A 19,031-nucleotide genomic window follows, 5' to 3' on the forward strand; every position below is an offset into this window, starting at 1 on the left:
TTTGCCCAAAAAGTAAGTGACAGTTCAATAAAAAGTGTTTCTTTATTATTAAAAACAATGAGTTCAGCCTTTGAGCCTTCATTAGGGCCATGCACCTTGGTTGGACTGCAAATAGCGACAGACTGTATACTTTTATTTTGCATGTCGGTTAGAGTCAAAGTAAGTGAAAATATCTCAGTGAGCTGTTTAGTGCGATCCATCCCTCATGTTTGGCATCAGCGGAGGGTTCTCAGGATGTACACTGACTGGTAACAGTGTGCGAAGGGCTGACATGGCTCGTCTGCCCTTTTTATGTGCACATGATCTGGCTCCTTTTAGCTGCCCAGGTGACGGTGACCCAGCTGAACCTGGTGTCCCACAGCATGGTGGCTGCTCCCTACCAGTGGGAGTACCCCTACCTGCTCAGTATCATCCCCTCCCTCTTCAGCTTCATGGCCCTGCCCAAAAACAACATCAGCTACCTGTTGATCTCCATGACCAGTGCTGGGTTCTTCTGCATAGCGCCGCTCATCTACGGGGGTGTGGAGATGTTCCCGGTTGTGAATCAAATGTTTTTAGATTTGTGGGTGAAGTAGTGAAGGACTGTACACTTCAGGAGGAAGGAGATATTACTGGGACGTACCCATGACTAGGTCAGGGCATGATGTGGCCTTAATGAGAGGAGCCTTCCAGAACTGTAAAGGAACAGGGAAAGGGTTAAGAGAAGGAAAGAGCAGTGGTCAGATTGAGTCCATATGGTTGTGTGCTGGTGTCAATGCACATGTTCATGTTGACAGTACTTAACAATTCAATTGTTTCTAAATGAGGTACATTGTTAAATAACAAACTGGGTGTGCTGCGGCAGCTTTGCATCTGTTGACTATTATTTCATTAATTACATGACATAATCACAGCAATGTAAAGTTCTTCTTTCCTATTAACATGGTTCCTTTAGGAACAACTGCCTTTCTTTGGAACTGTTTACTCTTAGTATACGATGAGTTTTGTGTTACATGCCCTTCAGCATAGTACCCATGCTCTAGAACAGGGTTTCCCATTTTGGTTTTTGTTCTAGCACTACATAGCTGATTCAAATAACCAAACCTTGACGATGAGTTGGTTATTTGAATTAACTGTGTAGTGCTAGTGCAAAAACCAAAACATGCACCCAGGGAGGCCCCAGGACCGAGTTTGGGAAACCTTGTTCTAGAGAAGTCCACCCTCTAGTGCCCTCAAATTCTAATCCAGACCTCCAAGCCAGTTCCATTGCTTTAAAAAAATGTTCTTACCCTCTAATTAGGAAATCTAATTACACCTGCTCTAGTGGAAAAAAGTTGTTCTGTTTACCAAAACATGTACTGTACCTTCCCAGCTGAAACTAAGAATGTATTGCATAGAGAAGGGCAGTGCTATTGGTTGGCTGGTCCTCACAGTATCCATCCATGTGTATCCAATTTATTCATCCAGTCATACCTGATCTATTTTCAAAGAATATGCATCATTGTCTTTCCTAATCCTGTTGACAACGTGGGTTGTGTTGGAGCCAATGTACAGTACTTGCCCCTTAATTTCAATAGTAAATCATTAACTGTTACCTGCATGTCACTGCAGACTCTGTAACAGGTGAATAGCAGAGCAGCATAAGACCAACAGACGTCCTAATAATGTGCAGTCCGCTTACACTGCATGCCAGGAAACAGCAGAGATGAAGGAGCTATGGATTATGGCTGTCTTTGTTACAGGTAAGACTTGCTCTATATTTCATTTATTCAAGGTGATTTAAGATGTTCAGATGTACAGTACCGGTCAAAAGATTTAGAACACCTACTCATGCAAGGGTTTGTCTTTATTTTTACTATTTTCTACATTGTAGAAAAACTATGACATAATCCATATGGAAATATGTAGTAACCAAAAAAGTGTTAAACATATTTGAGATTCCTCAAATAGCCACCCTTTGCCTTGATGACAGCTTTGCACACTCTTGGCATTCTCTCAACCAGCTTCACCTGGAATGCTTTTCCAACAGTCTTGAAGGAGTTCCCACATAACCTGAGCATTTGTTGGCTGCTTTTCCTTCACTCTGCGGTCCGACTCATCCCAAACCATATCAATTTGGTTGAGGTAGGGGGATTGTGGAGGCCAGGTCATTTGATGCAGCACTCCATCACTCTCCTTCTTGGGAAAATAGCCATTACACTGCCTTGAGGTGTGTTGGGTCATTGTCCTGTTGAATAGCAAATGATAGTCCCTCTAAGCACAAACCAGATGGGATGGCGTGTCGCTGTAGAATGCTATGGTAACCATGCTGGTTAAGAGTGCCTTGAATTCGAAATAAATCATAGACAGTGTCACCAGCAAAGCACCCCCACACCATAACACCGCCTCTTCCATGCTTTATGGTGGGAAATACACATGCGGAGATTATCCGTTCACCCACACATGCGTCTCACAAAGACACAGTGGTTTGAACCAAAAACTCAAATTTGGACTCCAGACCAAAGGTCAAATTTCCATCGGTCTAATGTCCATTGCTCGTGTTTCTTGGCCCAAGCAAGTCTCTTCTTCTTATTGGTGTCCTTTAGTAGTGGTTTCTTTGCAGCAATTCGACCATGAAGGCCTGACTCACACAGTCTCCTCTGAACAGTTGATGTTGAGATGTGTCTGTTACTTGAACTCTGTATAGCATTTATTTGGGCTGCAATTTCTGAGGCTGGTAACTCTTATGAACATATCCTCTGCAGCAGAGGTAAATCTGGGTCTTCCATTCCTGTGGTGGTTCTCCTGAGAGCCAGTTTCATCATATCGCTTGATGGTTTTTGTCACTGCACTTGAAGAAACTTTCAAAGTTCTTGAAATGTTCCGTATTGACTGACCTACATGTCTTAAAGTATGATGGACTGTTGTTTCTCTGCTTATTTCAACTGTTCTTGCCATAATATGGACTTGGTCTTTTACCAAATAGGGCTATCTTCTGTATACCCCCACTACCTTGTCACAACACAACTGATTGAATCAAACGCATTAAGAAAAGAAGGAATGAAATTCCACAAATTAACTTTTAAGAAGGCACACCTGTTAATTGAAATGCATTCCAGGTAACTACCTCATGAAGCTGGTTGAGAGAATGCCAAGAGTGTGCAAAAGTGTCATCAAGGCAAATGGTGGCAATTTGAAGAATCTCAAATATAAAATATATATTTTGACTTGTTTAACACTTTTTTGGTTACTACAAGATTCCATGTGTGTTATTTCATAGCTTTGATGTCTTCACTGTTATTCTACAATGTAGAAAATAGTAAAAATAAAGAAAAACCCTTGAATGAGTAGGTGTTCTAAATCTTTTGACCGGTAGTGTATGATGCTGTGGAGTTTCTTCTATGATTGAGAATTGCATAAGAAGATTGCCGTCACTCTCCAGATGTTCAAAAATATACATTCGTGGTCAAAAATGTTTTGAGAATGACACAAGTATTGGTCTCCACAAAGTTTGCTGCTTCAGTGTTCTTAGATCTTTATGTCAGTAGTTACTATGGTACACTGAAGTATAATGACAAGCATTCCATAAGTGTCAAAGGCTTTCATTGACAATGACATTCAGTTTTTGCAAAGAGTCAATATTTGCAGTGTTGACTCTTCTTTTTCAAGACCTCTGCAATCCACCCTGGCATGCTGTCAATTAACTTCTGGGCCACATCCTGACTGATGGCAGCCCATTCTTGCATAATCAATGCTTGGAGTTTGTCAGAAGTTGTGGGTTTTTGTTCCAACTACCGACTTTCCAACTACCGGCTTTCCAACAACTGATACTCCAACAACTGACACTCCAACAACTGACACTCCAACAACTGACACTCCAACAACTGGCACTCCAGCAGCTGACTCTCCAACTATAGACACTCCAGCAACCGACACTCCAGCAAACAACTATCCAACTACCAACTTCCCAGCAACTGACTTTCCAACTACCAACTTTCCAACTACAGACTATCCAACTACTGACTTTCCAACCACCGACTTTCCAACTTCTGACTCTCTAACTACCAACTTTCCAACTTCCGACATTCCAACTACCGACTATCCAACTAGTGACTTTCCAGCCACCGACTTTCCAACAACTGACACTCCAACAACCGACACTCCAACAACTGACACCCCAACAACTGACACTCCAACTAAAGACCTACCAGCAACCGACACTCCAGCAACCAACTTTCCAACTACCGACTTTCCAACTACCGACACTCCAACAACTAACACTCCAAGAACTAACACTCCAACTATAGACACTCCAACAACAGAAACTCCAGCAACCAAATTTCTATCTACCGACTATCCAACTGCCGACTTTCCAACTACCGACTGTCAAACTACCGACTTTCCAATTACCGACATTCCAACTTCTGACATTCCAACTACCGAATTTCCAGCTATCGACTTTCCAAATACCGACTTTCCAACTTCCGACCCTCCAACTACCGACTTTCCAACTACCGACTTTCCTCCTTCCGACATTCCAACAACTGACTTTCCAACTACCTACTGTCCAACTAAAGACTGTCCCATTACCGAATTTAAAACTACCGACTTTCCAACTTACGACATTCCAACGTCCGACATTCCCAACGTCCGACTTTCCAACTTCCGACTGTCCATCTGCCGACTGTCCATCTGCCGACTGTGCAACTACCGACTTTCCAACTACCGACTCTCCAACTTCCGACATTCCAACTACCGAATTTCCAACTTCTGACATTACAACTGCCGAATTTCCAACTACCGACATTCCAACATCCGACATTCCAACTACCGATTTTCCAACTTCCAACTTTCCAACTTCTGACATTACAACTGCCGAATTTCCAACTACCGACATTCCAACATCCGACATTCCAACTACCGACTTTCCAACTTCCAACTTTCCAACAATCGACTGTCCGTCTACCAACTGTCCAACTACTGACTTTCCAACTACCGAAATTCCAACTTCCGACATTACAACTGCCGAATTTCCAACTACCAACTTTCCTACTTCAGACTTTCCAACTACCGACTTTCCAACTTCCGACACTCCAACTACCAACTTTCCAACTACCGACTTTCCAACTACCGACACTCCAACTTCCGACTTTCCAACTACCAACATTCCAACTACCAACACTCCAACTACCGGCATTCCAACTACCGATACTCCAACAACCGGCACACCAACAACCGACACGCCAACAACCGACTGTCCAACTACCGACACTCCAACTACTGAACATCCTCCACTTACAAGCAAAACCGGTACCACTCTCCCCACAACCTCCACCATCACCTCTACCACCCCCTCTACCATCACCTCTACCACCACAATCACTCCTCTGGTCTGTATCAATGGTGGTGAGCTGCAGAGTGGAGTCTGTATCTGTCCTGATGAGTGGACTGGAGAGACCTGTTCAGAGGGTACGTCCACACAATTACAGTATACATAACCCTCGATCTCACATTCAGACACCACTCCACAATTCCACACTACTATACCTAACCCTGGATCTCACATTCAGACTAAACAACTACACTACTATACCTAACCCTGGATCTCACATTCACAGCACACACTACTTCACTACTCCTAACCCTGGATCTCACATTCACAGTCCACAACACTATTCCCTGGATCTCACATTCAGAATATATATTTCATGTCTGCAGTCATACATTTGGTCCATGTTGAAATGCATTTTACTTCGATAGGGAATTTCTGCAATTCATCCATCAATTATGAATTCTCCTTCCCAAGAACAACGGTTGGCTGGTCTGCTTATTCAGAACAATTGTGTGGTGAGGATACAACCAGTGGTATGTTACTTTTATTCACCTAAAATGACAAAAATGTTACAGTCCTAATTAATGTTGTATTAGGTAAAACAAAATCTTGAGTATCTATTTGTCTTTGTTCCTCCAGCCGGTTTACCAGAAGCCTCAGCAAGATGTTTGAATGACACTGGCTCTCCGACGTTTGGTCCTCCTCACAATCTGCAGTGTGAATTAACCCTCAGTGGCATTAAAGAAGACGTATGTCAATAGGCATATTTTTTATGAACCTGATTTATGACCAGTCTCGATTTATGACCAGTCTTTGGGTCATTTACCTCAACCAACTCAACTACCGGTACTCCTTGTATATAGCTTCATTATTTTTATTTTATTGTTACTATTTCCTTGGGTGCTAATTTTCATAATTTTTAACTCTGCATTGTTGGGAAAGGGCTCGTCAGTATGCATTTCACAGTAAAGTCTACACCTGTTGTATTCTGCTTAACAGTTAATGAGGATTTTATTTTTATTGTGTGTAACCTTACATTTAGTCGTTTAGCAGACGCTCTTATCCAGAGCAACTTACAGTAGTAAGTGCAGGGGCGGTGTGTTCAATAGGGCGATATGGGCGACGCACTGCCAAACGGGAAAAGGAAGGGATTTTTTTTCTAATCAATTATATCACGGCAACAGTAGTTATCAGTGTTGTAATCTAGACGTCTGATCTGCCACAGTGCCACTAAATGTCCAATCAGGCTAAAGTCGTGCTTCAAATGCCCCCCCCCCCTTTTGGGGCGATTTCAGTCAGGTTGAAAATCGCCCAGAAGTCTGTCATAGACTCCCATGTAAAATCTATTTTTTTCAAATATCAGAGCTTTCAATACAATCTCTATGGGTTTCTGAGGGCTTGCACTTACGCGCTTTCGTCATACGTAACATAACCATGAACGTAACTAAGAAAAGAGCGGGTAGCAGCGTCAATCAATTCACTACTACTATCAAAATGGCTAGGCTTCAGTGCAACTCGATTGTGTCTTTGAAAGAAGTTCCTTTTTGTCGGCGAACAAATGAAGATAAATTGGCAACAAAACAATTAGGACCTCCCAGACCAAATTTAATAATTCAACAGGTTTCTACTAAAGGGGGGAAGTCCTACACCCGAGGATTTTCCAAAAATTGGTACGAACGAAAAACCTGGCTAGCAGGCTGCGATGTAGCTAATGCAGTCTTCTGCTACCCCCTGCTTACTCTTTCACCCTGAAGGCGGCACGGCAGACAGCACCGCTTGGACAGCGACTGGTGTGTAACGGACATGCACCATCTTTCAGGAAAGATTAAGAAACATGAGCTGTCAAAGACCCACATGGATAGCTGTTTGAGATTGTCTGCTTTGGGGAGAGTGAACATTCCCACTCAACTGGATGAGGGATACAGGCTAGCTGTCCGCCACCACAACGATGAGGTTAGTGTTGATAATCACAAGTTTACTGGAGAACTGAAACTGACAAGGCTGACAAGATAGGACCCTTTTGTCCATTGTTATTGAATAGGAACAGAACTTATAACCAGCTCCTGACCTAAATAGATCTTAGCACAACATTTTACTCAACATATCATATTCCATATTCACTATAACAAATATATTTACTACGACATTAGCAAGAACCGCCACATCCTCAGCCGGCTAATCCAGTGTGTGAAGTTTTGCGGAGTGTTTGAGTTAGCTTTGCGAGGCAAAGATGAAACTGAGGGCTCCACCAACCCTGGTAAGCCAACACTTTTGAGATCAGTCAATAAATGCTTCTGGTATTGACTTATATGCTGCCCCTGTCTTCATGTTGTTGCTGGACATATCTTTTTTAAAATGTGTGTAGGTCACCTAAATCATCAGAAAAATTGCCCCCCTGAGAATTTTTTCAGGAGCCGCCACTGAGTAAGTGCATACATTTTCCTACTCATTCTTACTGATCCCCCGTGGGAATCGAAACTACAACCCTAGTGTTGCAAGCGCCTTGCTCTAACAACTGAGCCACATAATTAGTATTGGCAATTTTTATATCCCAATGTACTCACAGTTCAGCATGTTGCTGCCACTTATACAACGTTCTGTTTGAAAACAATACAATGCTAAAATAAATAAAAATCATTCTCTTTCCCTATTCAGATCTCCAGCAGTAAAGGTCTTTAGCACAGCTAGCCTTCAGTACTCAGATCCTGACCTCCCAACCAGAGCGGCTATCAGCTGACAGCATCACCACAGCAGCTCAGATAGCTAACACGCTGCTCCAGTCTGTAAATATCACAGAGGTATAACATGTTTTCAAATCAAGTTGTGACTATGACATGTTCTGGAGAGAAACGTGAGGTTGTTATTACAGTGATTTGAACACTTGAGGGTCATCCCCTGGTTTTGATAATGTTGCAGGACATCGCAGTGGCAGCTGTAACTACCATCAGTCAGCTGCTGAATGCCAGTGGGGAGACTACACAGGAGAGTGATGCTGTCCAGAGGTGTGTGTGTGTGTTTCTACATATGTTTGAGTTTATGTGTGTACATGTGTGTCTGTGCGTGTCTGCATGGGTGCATGTAAACTAATGTTTTTCTGTGTTTCTCTCCCAGCCTCACAGAGACCCTGGAGAAGTTTTCCCTGGACCAACACAGTAACGTGTCCTTGGTGGTTCAGCCCAACCTGGTAGTCCAGTCTGTCCAAGTACCAAGTGACACAGTAGGGATCCAGTTTAGTGCTCTGACTGGTGGGTGGGACTGCTAGTGAGCCTACAGTGTGTTTTTTAAAGTGATAGTTTATATCCGTGTTGACAGACTGGTTAAACTAGTTGTAGAAGTAACAATATATTGTGATGCTTTAAATTGCTAAATCAAATTCATCTCCTTCTCCAGGAAGATCTGGTAATTTTGTGGCCAACAGAATTCATCTCAACACCAATACCTCTGAACTGATAGCTAACAACGGCGGTTCTACCGATGTCCAGATTGCGATCAAATTCTCACCAGGTGAGCCAATGTTGGTATACCAACTTGGTGTATGAACTCAAGCTTCAATTTTCTCTTACCGATAACACAGAGAGCACTTAACTGCTGTTTGTGGTCTCAGAAAATCAGGTCAGCAATGCCAAATGTTTAGATCACCTCTCTCTCTCTCTCTCTCTCTCTCTCTCTCTCTCTCTCTCTCTCTCTCTCTCTCTCTCTCTCTCTCTCTCTCTCTCTTCAGATTTACGTAATAAAAACACAAACTACTCCATTGGTTTTGTGCTCTACCAAAACGACCGGTTCTTCAGGTCCAGGACTTTCAGAGCTTCTTCAGGAACCAGCAGAAGGGTCATCTCTGCTAACCTGGGACAAGTGTCTGGGTTGCATGTTGAGATGCTCTTCAAGCCTACAGTAAGATTTATCTTGGACTCAGTAAACACATAGTGGTCCAAATTCTCTGGGAAACGTAATGGGAAGTTTTCCATTATCTAAGTCACGTGTCAAACTCATTCCACGGAGGGTCGAGTGGCTGTGGGTTCTTTCTCCTCTCTTGTAAGGAACTCCCCTCATCTGATTGTCTAGGTCTTCAATTGAAAGGAAAAACCAAAAACCTGCAGACACTAGAATGAGTTTGACACCCCTGATCTAAGTTATCCATTTTACAGAGAGTTTATTTCTGTTCTCACTTCTCAGGCTGTCTCCAAGGCCTCCCTCTATGACTTTGCCTGCGTGTGGTGGAATTACACTTTGAAAGACTGGAGCACCTCTGGCTGCTCCAAAGTCAACCACTCAGAAGACGGCCTGCGATGTTTCTGTAATCACACCACTAACTTCGCTGTGCTTATGGTGAGTAGCTAGCTGCCTTCATCTCCCTTTAACTGACCACACTTTGACCTATTGAAGGGGTTCCCAAATTTTTTTGGCCCACGTCACCATCTGAAAACTCTCATGACCCCAAACATGTGAATTCGTTTTTTTGTAATTAAGAGCCTATGTTTACTTTTTTATTATGACAGTTAATTGCAAAACATTCTAACAGTATTTCTGATTGTATTCTCAACTCATCATCACATATTTTTTATGTGGGGCTATGACAGTCAATAGCAAAGTGGTCTGACATAATATCTCTTATGAGATGATGAGATCAGAGACATGATGCATGTCGCGTCAGAGCTTCTCAAAGTCAGGGGGTGTGGTTGACAGTGCCCACCTCATCTCTGCTGTCACTTCCAACCTGGATCGATATTTGGTTTTAATGCAGACAAGTGCACTAAATCCAGCCTCACACAGATATTAGCGGGCAAAGGGTACCATGAGTTTTAATGCTCGGAGGTAGACGGCAGGGTATTCCCTTTGAGTGAGGAACCAAAATGCGTTATCTGCAGCATTCGGTCATATGACGGCTCGATCAGCTTTCGATTTCACTTACAGGCATGTCAACTGAGGCAGGATCACAGTCAAACAGATTTCTCTCCAATAAGAAGTCTTTCCTCTGAATCCACTGATTCGGTCACTCACCTGTAGAATGTTTTGTATTTCCCCACGCATGCTTGCGTTCAGTTCGTTCAGTTTCCCAAATATGTCAGTTACAAAGGGAAGGAGACACATTTTCTTTTCATTACACAGAAAGTCAAGTCTTTATTTTTTATTTTTTTTTACCATTCGTTACCATGGAATCTGTTTTTCTACAGTATAGCCATGCAGCGCATCCTCTGTACAGTTTCATGCTTGAGAATCGTGAGACAGAACAATATGTCCTCGTGAATAGCATCCCCCGACAGGTAGCGAACAAAATAATATGCATGGGCATCTCGGCCCTCACAACTAACGTCCATTTGGAAAGCATAAGCTGGGGAGTATTTGAGTGGTTCTGTAGGTTTCATTTGGATTGCTAGCTATAGCATAAATTCTTCATTTTACAGTGTTATCTGACAAAGGCATTGATTAGTGTTTCTGTGCCTCGGCCTCCCCACACCTTGTTTTCACCATATTGATTGTGGCGGTAATTTCTCTGAAATAGTGTGTGGTTTCATTCTGTAGTGGGCCTAGCCATTCACCTGGGAATAGGGTCACTACATGTCCCAGACTGTGCGGGACAGTCCTGCATTTTGGCCCTTTGTCCCGCAACTAAACAATCATGTCCCGCATTTTATCAACAATTTCAAACGCCACCAATTGTAGAAAAAACTTTGATTTGTCCAGTATTTCAGTCAGACATTCCAACCTGTCTCTTGCAGTCACATTGCGCTCATGACAGTTAATTTCCACCTTGTTACTCTCAGATTGTATAAAACATCTAATTGATTGGCTGCAAGTTCAACAATATCTCATAGTTAGGCCTCCTAACTACTTAAAAAGAGCTAGAAAAGTAGGTAAACAGCCACATTAGACTGAAATATATTATCATAGCAGTGGGAAGTAGGGTGCTGCAGCACCCCGTGAAAAATCACAATGACAAAATAATAATAATACATATTTTCACTAAAGTAGTGCATTGGGCCTTTACTAGTCCTGTATTAGCAGACCGACATAACCGTTTTTATAGTGCGGGCAAAAAAATAAAACGTGAAGAATTATCATTCACAATTGACAGCGATGATACATTGGCCTATTTCTAAATTAGGTATAGGGTAGGTTACACTGTCCCGCAAAATCATCCTGTTGTCCCGCATTTGTGTATTTTAAATGTGGTCATCTTAAGTGGGAATGATTCAAGTGGAGCTGTCAAGTGCGGCCTTTTCCCACGATCTAAGGGCGCTCTCTGGTTGAATTTTGCTCTCTGGTTGAATTTTATGTTTTAGATTTGAATAATTTTCATTTAGATTTTTAAGATTAACCACATTACAATGATTTTGAGATACAAAGACAATATTATAATATTTTATACAAATTACTATTATATATATTGTGATGTCACGAGAGGCTACACAGCTTTCAGCGGGATTGCTCAAGTAGTGCAAGGAGACCAGGTTCAACCAAAACAAGGATTTTATTAAAGGTCTTGGGAAACTAACGAAAGTATAACACAATTCTGTTCTCTGGTGGCTCTTTAAGGGTTAACAGTTCAGGGATGTCTCTTCCACATCCAAAATCATAACTCTCCCTCGCTCAAATAACTTTTCCCCAGTCTTACTGTATTCCACGTTGCAGCTAGTGGCCAACCCAGCAAAACGTCCTTCCAAATGTCCCACACGTATTTCCACAGGTGCATATATCCAAAGGTGAGTATTTCCCAAAGGTAAGTATCTCCAAATCCTTATATTCCTCATGGAAGTGGACGTGCAGCACTCTTGTCCTCCAGAGAGCCCAGCTTGGAGACCGTGTCTCTTCCCTTCAACAAACCTTCAGCTCATCAGCTCCTGATTGGTTTCAGCTGCGTGGGAAGATTGGCCATAGAGGGGTGGAGTTCCCGACCCTACCAGCAGATGGAGCCATAGCTGTCTGGGTTTGCAGCCACCTCAGGGGGATGTAACGTCCCTCCAGGACACAGCCTCTCGTGACATCACACATCCCCCTCCTCGGGACCGACGTCCTCGTCGGGTAAAGGCAGCGAAGAAGGCATCACGCCGGAGAGGGCGTCCGCATTGCCGTGGTGCTTGCCAGACTGCTCTCTCTTCAACTCCTCCAACTCTAGGACCAGGGACTCAGCCTCCTGTTGTCTCTCCTTGAGTTTCTTACTGAACGCATCAGCCTAGGTTTTAGCAGAGTTTAGCTTCTGTTGAGCAGCTTTCAGTTCCTTCTCTCTCTCTGCCTCCGCATTCTTCATCTTGTTCTCCAACACCTTGTACTTCTCCTCTGCCTTCTTCTGGACCTCCTTACTACTGCGCAGGGTCTCCTCACACTCCTCGATGGTCCTGCGCAGCCTCTCCAGCTCCTCCTGTTGCTTAGGGAAGGAGCTCTGTTGGAGTTTAGCCTGGAGGATATCTAACTCTTCTGTCTTCATGTCTAACTGTTGCTTTAACAAACGATACCTCTCAGCGGTCCCCTTCAGACCAGACAGTTCTTTGTCCAGATTCTTTAGCTCCCGTCTCTGTGTCGGTCTGGGCACCTGCCATCCCTATCAGAGCCCGGGCGGGAGTGAGTAACTCGGAGGATTGCACCGGAGCCTTCCCAGGATGAGTCTTGCCTCTCCGTTTCCGAGGTACTCGGGTTATCCTCTCCTGAGACTCTCTCCAGAGTGGGTAAAAGGCTGGGCAGTCTCGTCCAATTAGGACAGGGACGGGGAGGGAATCAACCACCCCCGCCGTCGTGTGTATGGTTCCCCGTGTGCTGGTCATTGTAAGTTCAGTAATGGGGTATTCTCTGGTGTCCCCATGGACACAGGAAACTGGGAGGACTTTCCCCGGGGTCAGACACGTTGGGCCCACCAAATCCTTACGCACCAGGGTGGCCCGGCTACCAGAATCCAGTAAGGCCTCCACATCATGGTGATTCACAGTTACCGGGCAGGTGGGGGGTCGATCGGGGCCGCCATCTACGACTCCCAAGAGCGAGGCAAAACGGTGTGTGGGTGCTGAGCTGGAGGACTCCGCAGTGGGCATAGGTTCCTCGGCTGGTTTCCCACACTGCCAGGAGATATGTCCCATCTCCCCACACCGGTAACACTGTCGAGTTTCCCCCTCCTGGTGTACTCTTCTTGGACCCGCCTGGTTTCTGGCTCCCCCTGGAGCCGGGATAAGTCCTGACGTGGCTGGGTTCGAGACCTTGGGGTCCTTTGGACGGGTTCTTTTCATTTGTGGTGGGGCCGCACTCCTGGGGTCTTTTCGGGAAGCATTCAGCATCTCCGCTGTGGCCTGGTACTTTTCCACAGCTTCCACGGTCAGATCAGCCGTGGTCAAGGCCTGTTGACTGATGAACCGTTTTGCCTCATAAGGCAGGGCGCGTAGGTAACGATCCACCACAACGGCCTCCACCACCGCCGCTGCTGTATTCCTCTGCGGATCCAGCCATTTCCTTGCGATTCGGACAAGTTCATGCATCTGCGCCCGAGGAGGTTGGTCTGGTTGGAAGGTCCAGCTGTGAAAGCGCTGGGCCATACCAAACTTTGTGAGTCCATATCTGCTGAGGATCTCAGACTTCAGGGCATCATAGTCAGTAACCTGGTCAGGGCCCAGGTCCCGGACAGCATTCAGCGATTCTCCGGTTAGAAAGGGGGCTAACAGACCAACCCACTGTTGCTTGGGCCAGGCTTCCCTAGTGGCCGTGGCCTCAAATGCATGCAGGTATGCCTCAATGTCATCGGTAGCTCCCATCTTAGATATAAAGTCACTTGCCTTTATTGGGCGGGTATTTTGGACAACCATCTGTCTCTGCAACTGCAATTCCTCTGCCTTCAGAAGGTTGGCTGTCTTTTGCTCCTCCAAGAGAGCCACGGTTGCTTGCATCTGGGCTTGCTGGCCAGCAACAAGGGCTTTCAATATGTCCTCCATTTCAGTCGGCGGGAGCCTACGGCCAACTTGGAAAACTGGGTGATCAAACCTTCGGTATCCTCCTCTGACATGCACTATTAACGCTTGAGCGTGCCCGTATTCTCCACCATCTGTGATGTCACGAGAGGCTACACAGCTTTCAGCGGGATTGCTCAAGTAGTGCAAGGAGACCAGGTTCAACCAAAACAAGGATTTTATTAAAGGTCTTGGGAAACTAACGAAAGTATAACACAATTCTGTTCTCTGGTGGCTCTTTAAGGGTTAACAGTTCAGGGATGTCTCTTCCACATCCAAAATCATAACTCTCCCTCGCTCAAATAACTTTTCCCCAGTCTTACTGTATTCCACGTTGCAGCTAGTGGCCAACCCAGCAAAACGTCCTTCCAAATGTCCCACACGTATTTCCACAGGTGCATATATCCAAAGGTGAGTATTTCCCAAAGGTAAGTATCTCCAAATCCTTATATTCCTCATGGAAGTGGACGTGCAGCACTCTTGTCCTCCAGAGAGCCCAGCTTGGAGACCGTGTCTCTTCCCTTCAACAAACCTTCAGCTCATCAGCTCCTGATTGGTTTCAGCTGCGTGGGAAGATTGGCCATAGAGGGGTGGAGTTCCCGACCCTACCAGCAGATGGAGCCATAGCTGTCTGGGTTTGCAGCCACCTCAGGGGATGTAACGTCCCTCCAGGACACAGCCTCTCGTGACATCACAATATATATATATATATATATATATATATATATTTTTTTTTTTAATGATTTTGAAAATTCTCCTGCGATCCCATTTTCATATCAGGCGAACCCACATCAGGTCGCGACCCCTAGTGTGGGAACCGCTGACCTATAGTTTACCGCAGCATATCCAGACACATGAGGGAGATGACTTTATACAGTATGACTGTGACAAACTTAGTGTTTAATTTTTCTTTTTTCTTTTCTTTCTACAGTCGTTCAGGAATGATTTTAAATATGCTGAAGTTCTAAACTGGATCACCACATTGGGATGCTCCATGTCCATCATAGGGTTGAGTTTAACAATAACATTCCAGATCGCAACCAGGTAAGATCCTACAGGGTTCCAGAACCAATTCAACATATACAATAACATTCCAGATGGTGACCCGGTAAGATCCTACAGGGTTCCAGAACCATTTCTAAATATACAATAACATTCCAGATCGCAACCAAGTAAGATCCTACAGGCTTCCAGAACCATTTCTAAATATACAATAACATTCCAGATTGCAACCAGGTAAGATCCTACAGGGTTCCAGAACCATTTCTAAATATACAATAACATTCCAGATCGCAACCAAGTAAGATCCTACAGGCTTCCAGAACCATTTCTAAATATACAATAACATTCCAGATCGTGACCCAGGTAAGATCCTACAGTATTCCAGAACCAATTCAACATATTGGGTGCATCTCAATAGTGTAAAGAAGCCCTTTGTCTGATCCAACATGACTTGATAGGTGAAACCATTATGAAACCCACTATTAATGAACCAACACATCCATAGCAAGGCATCTAACTTCCCTAACATAGTGTTGTCTATCACCTATCCCCAGGAAATCACGCAAAACCAACCCAACTGTCCTATTAGTGAGCGTCTGCGTGTGTCTCCTGATCTTCACCCTCCTCTTCATGTTGGGAGTGGACAACCCTCATAAACAGCCGGAGAAACCTGAAATACAGGAGGCCAACATTCTCCCCACGTCCGACACACACACAGAGCGGGACAGAGGCCCCTGTACTGCAGTCACAGTCCTGCTGCAGTACTTCCTGTTGGGGACGTTCACCTGGAACACGCTGTATGCCACACATGTCTTCCTGATGATCAGAAACAGCCTGGCCACCAGCCCGTCACACTTCACAGCCTGTACCGTGGCCATCGGATGGGGTAGGACAGCTTGGAGAAAAATAAAGTATTTAGTTGTTTCAAAAGCTTTGGCTGGCATTATCCCTGGGCTCCTTGAACCAAAACGAATGCTAGGTTATATTTTATTCAGCCTAAAATAGAACTTCAAAGCGACTTGTATAGTGATGTTCTGTCTTTAGAGGATGTATGTGTAGTATATAATCTGTATATGTCTGCATGCTAATCTACCAGGACATAACAACAACATTATCTGTCCTTTAATTTTGTATGTTTGCCCACTGACAAAGAAATTATCAGTCTATAATTTTAATTGTAGGTTTATTTGAACAGTGAGAGACAAAATAACAAAACAAAAATCCAGAAAAACGCATGTCAAAAATGTTATAAATTGATTTTCATTTTAATGAGGGAAATAAGTATTTGACCCCCTCTCAATCAGAAAGATTTCTGGCTCCCAGGTGTCTTTTATACAGGTACCGAGCTAAGATTAGGAGCACACTCTTAAAGGGAGTGCTCCTAATTTCAGCTTGTTACCTGTATAAAAGACACCTGTCCACAGAAGCAATCAATCAATCAGATTCCAAACTCTCCACCATGGCCAAGACCAAAGAGCTCTCCAAGGATGTCAGGGACAAGATTGTAGACCTACACAAGGCTGGAATGGGCTACAAGACTATCGCCAAGCAGCTTGGTGAGAAGGTGACACCAGTTGGTGCGATTATTCGCAAATGGAAGAAACACAAAAGAACTGTCAATCTCCCTCGGCCTGGGGCTCCATGCAAGATCTCACCTCGTGGAGTTGCAATGATCATGAGAACGGTGAGGAATCAGCCCAGAACTACACGGGAGGCAGCTGGGACCATAGTCACCAAGAAAACAATTGGTAACACAGTACACCGTGAAGGACTGAAATCCTGCAGCGCCCGCAAGGTCCCCCAGCTCAAGAAAGCACATATACAGGCCCGTCTGAAGTTTGCCAATGAACATCTGAATGAATCAGAGGAGAACTGGGTGAAAGTGTTGTGGTCAGATGAGACCAAAATCGAGCTCTTTGGCATCAACTCAACTCGCCATGTTTGGAGGAGGATGAATACTGCCTATGATCCCAAGAACACCATCCCCACCGTCAAACATGGAGGTGGAAACATTATGCTTTGGGGGTGTTTTTCTGCTAAGGGGACAGGACAACTTCACCGCATCAAAGGGACGATGGACGGGGCCATGTACCGTCAAATCTTGGGTGAGAACCTCCTTCCCTCAGCCAGGGCATTGAAAATGGGTCGTGGGTGGGTATTCCAGCATGACAATGACCCAAAACACACGGCCAAGGCAACAAAGGAGTGGCTCAAGAAGAAGCACATTAAGGTCCTGGAGTGGCCTAGCCAGTCTCCAGACCTTAATCCCATAGAAAATCTGTGGAGGGAGCTGAAGGTTCGAGTTGCCAAACGTCAGCCTCGAAACCTTAATGACTTGGAGAAGATCTGCAAAGAGGAGTGGGACCAGGGGCGGTGTGTTCAATAGGGCGATATGGGCGACGCACTGCCAAACGGGAAAAGGAAGGGATTTTTTTTCTAATCAATTATATCACGGCAACAGTAGTTATCAGTGTTGTAATCTAGACGTCTGATCTGCCACAGTGCCACTAAATGTCCAATCAGGCTAAAGTCATGCTTCAAATGCCCCCCCCTTTTGGGGCGATTTCAGTCAGGTTGAAAATCGCCCAGAAGTCTGTCATAGACTCCCATGTAAAATCTATTTTTTTCAAATATCAGAGCTTTCAATACAATCTCTATGGGTTTCTGAGGGCTTGCACTTACGCGCTTTCGTCATACGTAACATAACCATGAACGTAACTAAGAAAAGAGCGGGTAGCCTCATCAATCAATTCACGTACTACTATCAAGATGGCTATAGCGTTCAGTGCAACTCGATTGTCTCTTTGAAATAAGTTACTTTTTGTCGGCGAACAAATGAAGATAAATTGGCAACGAAACAATTAGGACCTCCCAGACCAAATTTAATAATTCAACAGGTTTCTACTAAAGGGGGGAAGTCCTACACCCGAGGATTTTCCAAAAATTGGTACGAACGAAAAACCTGGCTAGCAGGCTGCGATGTAGCTAATGCAGTCTTCTGCTACCCCCTGCTTACTCTTTCACCCTGAAGGCGGCACGGCAGACAGCACCGCTTGGACAGCGACTGGTGTGTAACGGACATGCACCATCTTTCAGGAAAGATTAAGAAACATGAGCTGTCAAAGACCCACATGGATTGCTGTTTGAGATTGTCTGCTTTGGGGAGAGTGAACATTCCCACTCAACTGGATGAGGGATACAGGCTAGCTGTCCGCCGCCACAACGATGAGGTTAGTGTTGATAATCACAAGTTTACTGGAGAACTGAAACTGACAAGGCTGACAAGATAGGACCCTTTTGTCCATTGTTATTGGATAGGAACATAACTTATAACCAGCTCCTGACCTAAATAGATCTTAGCACAACATTTTACTCAACATATCATATTCCATATTCACTATAACAAATATATTTACTACGACATTAGCAAGAACCGCCACATCCTCAGCCGGCTAATCCAGTGTGTGAAGTTTTGCGGAGTGTTTGAGTTAGCTTTGCGAGGCAAAGATGAAACTGAGGGCTCCACCAACCCTGGTAAGCCAACACTTTTGAGATCAGTCAATAAATGCTTCTGGTATTGACTTATATGCTGCCCCTGTCTTCATGTTGTTGCTGGACATATCTTTTTTAAAATGTGTGTAGGTCACCTAAATCATCAGAAAAATTGCCCCCCTGAGAATTTTTTCAGGAGCCGCCACTGAGTGGGACAAAATCCCTCCTGAGATGTGTGCAATCCTGGTTGCCAACTACAAGAAACGTCTGACCTTGTGATTGCCAAAAGGGTTTTGCCACCAAGTAGTAAGTCATGTTTTGCA

This window comes from Coregonus clupeaformis, unplaced genomic scaffold (assembly GCF_020615455.1).
Source record: "Coregonus clupeaformis isolate EN_2021a unplaced genomic scaffold, ASM2061545v1 scaf0919, whole genome shotgun sequence".
Lineage (NCBI taxonomy): Eukaryota > Metazoa > Chordata > Actinopteri > Salmoniformes > Salmonidae > Coregonus > Coregonus clupeaformis.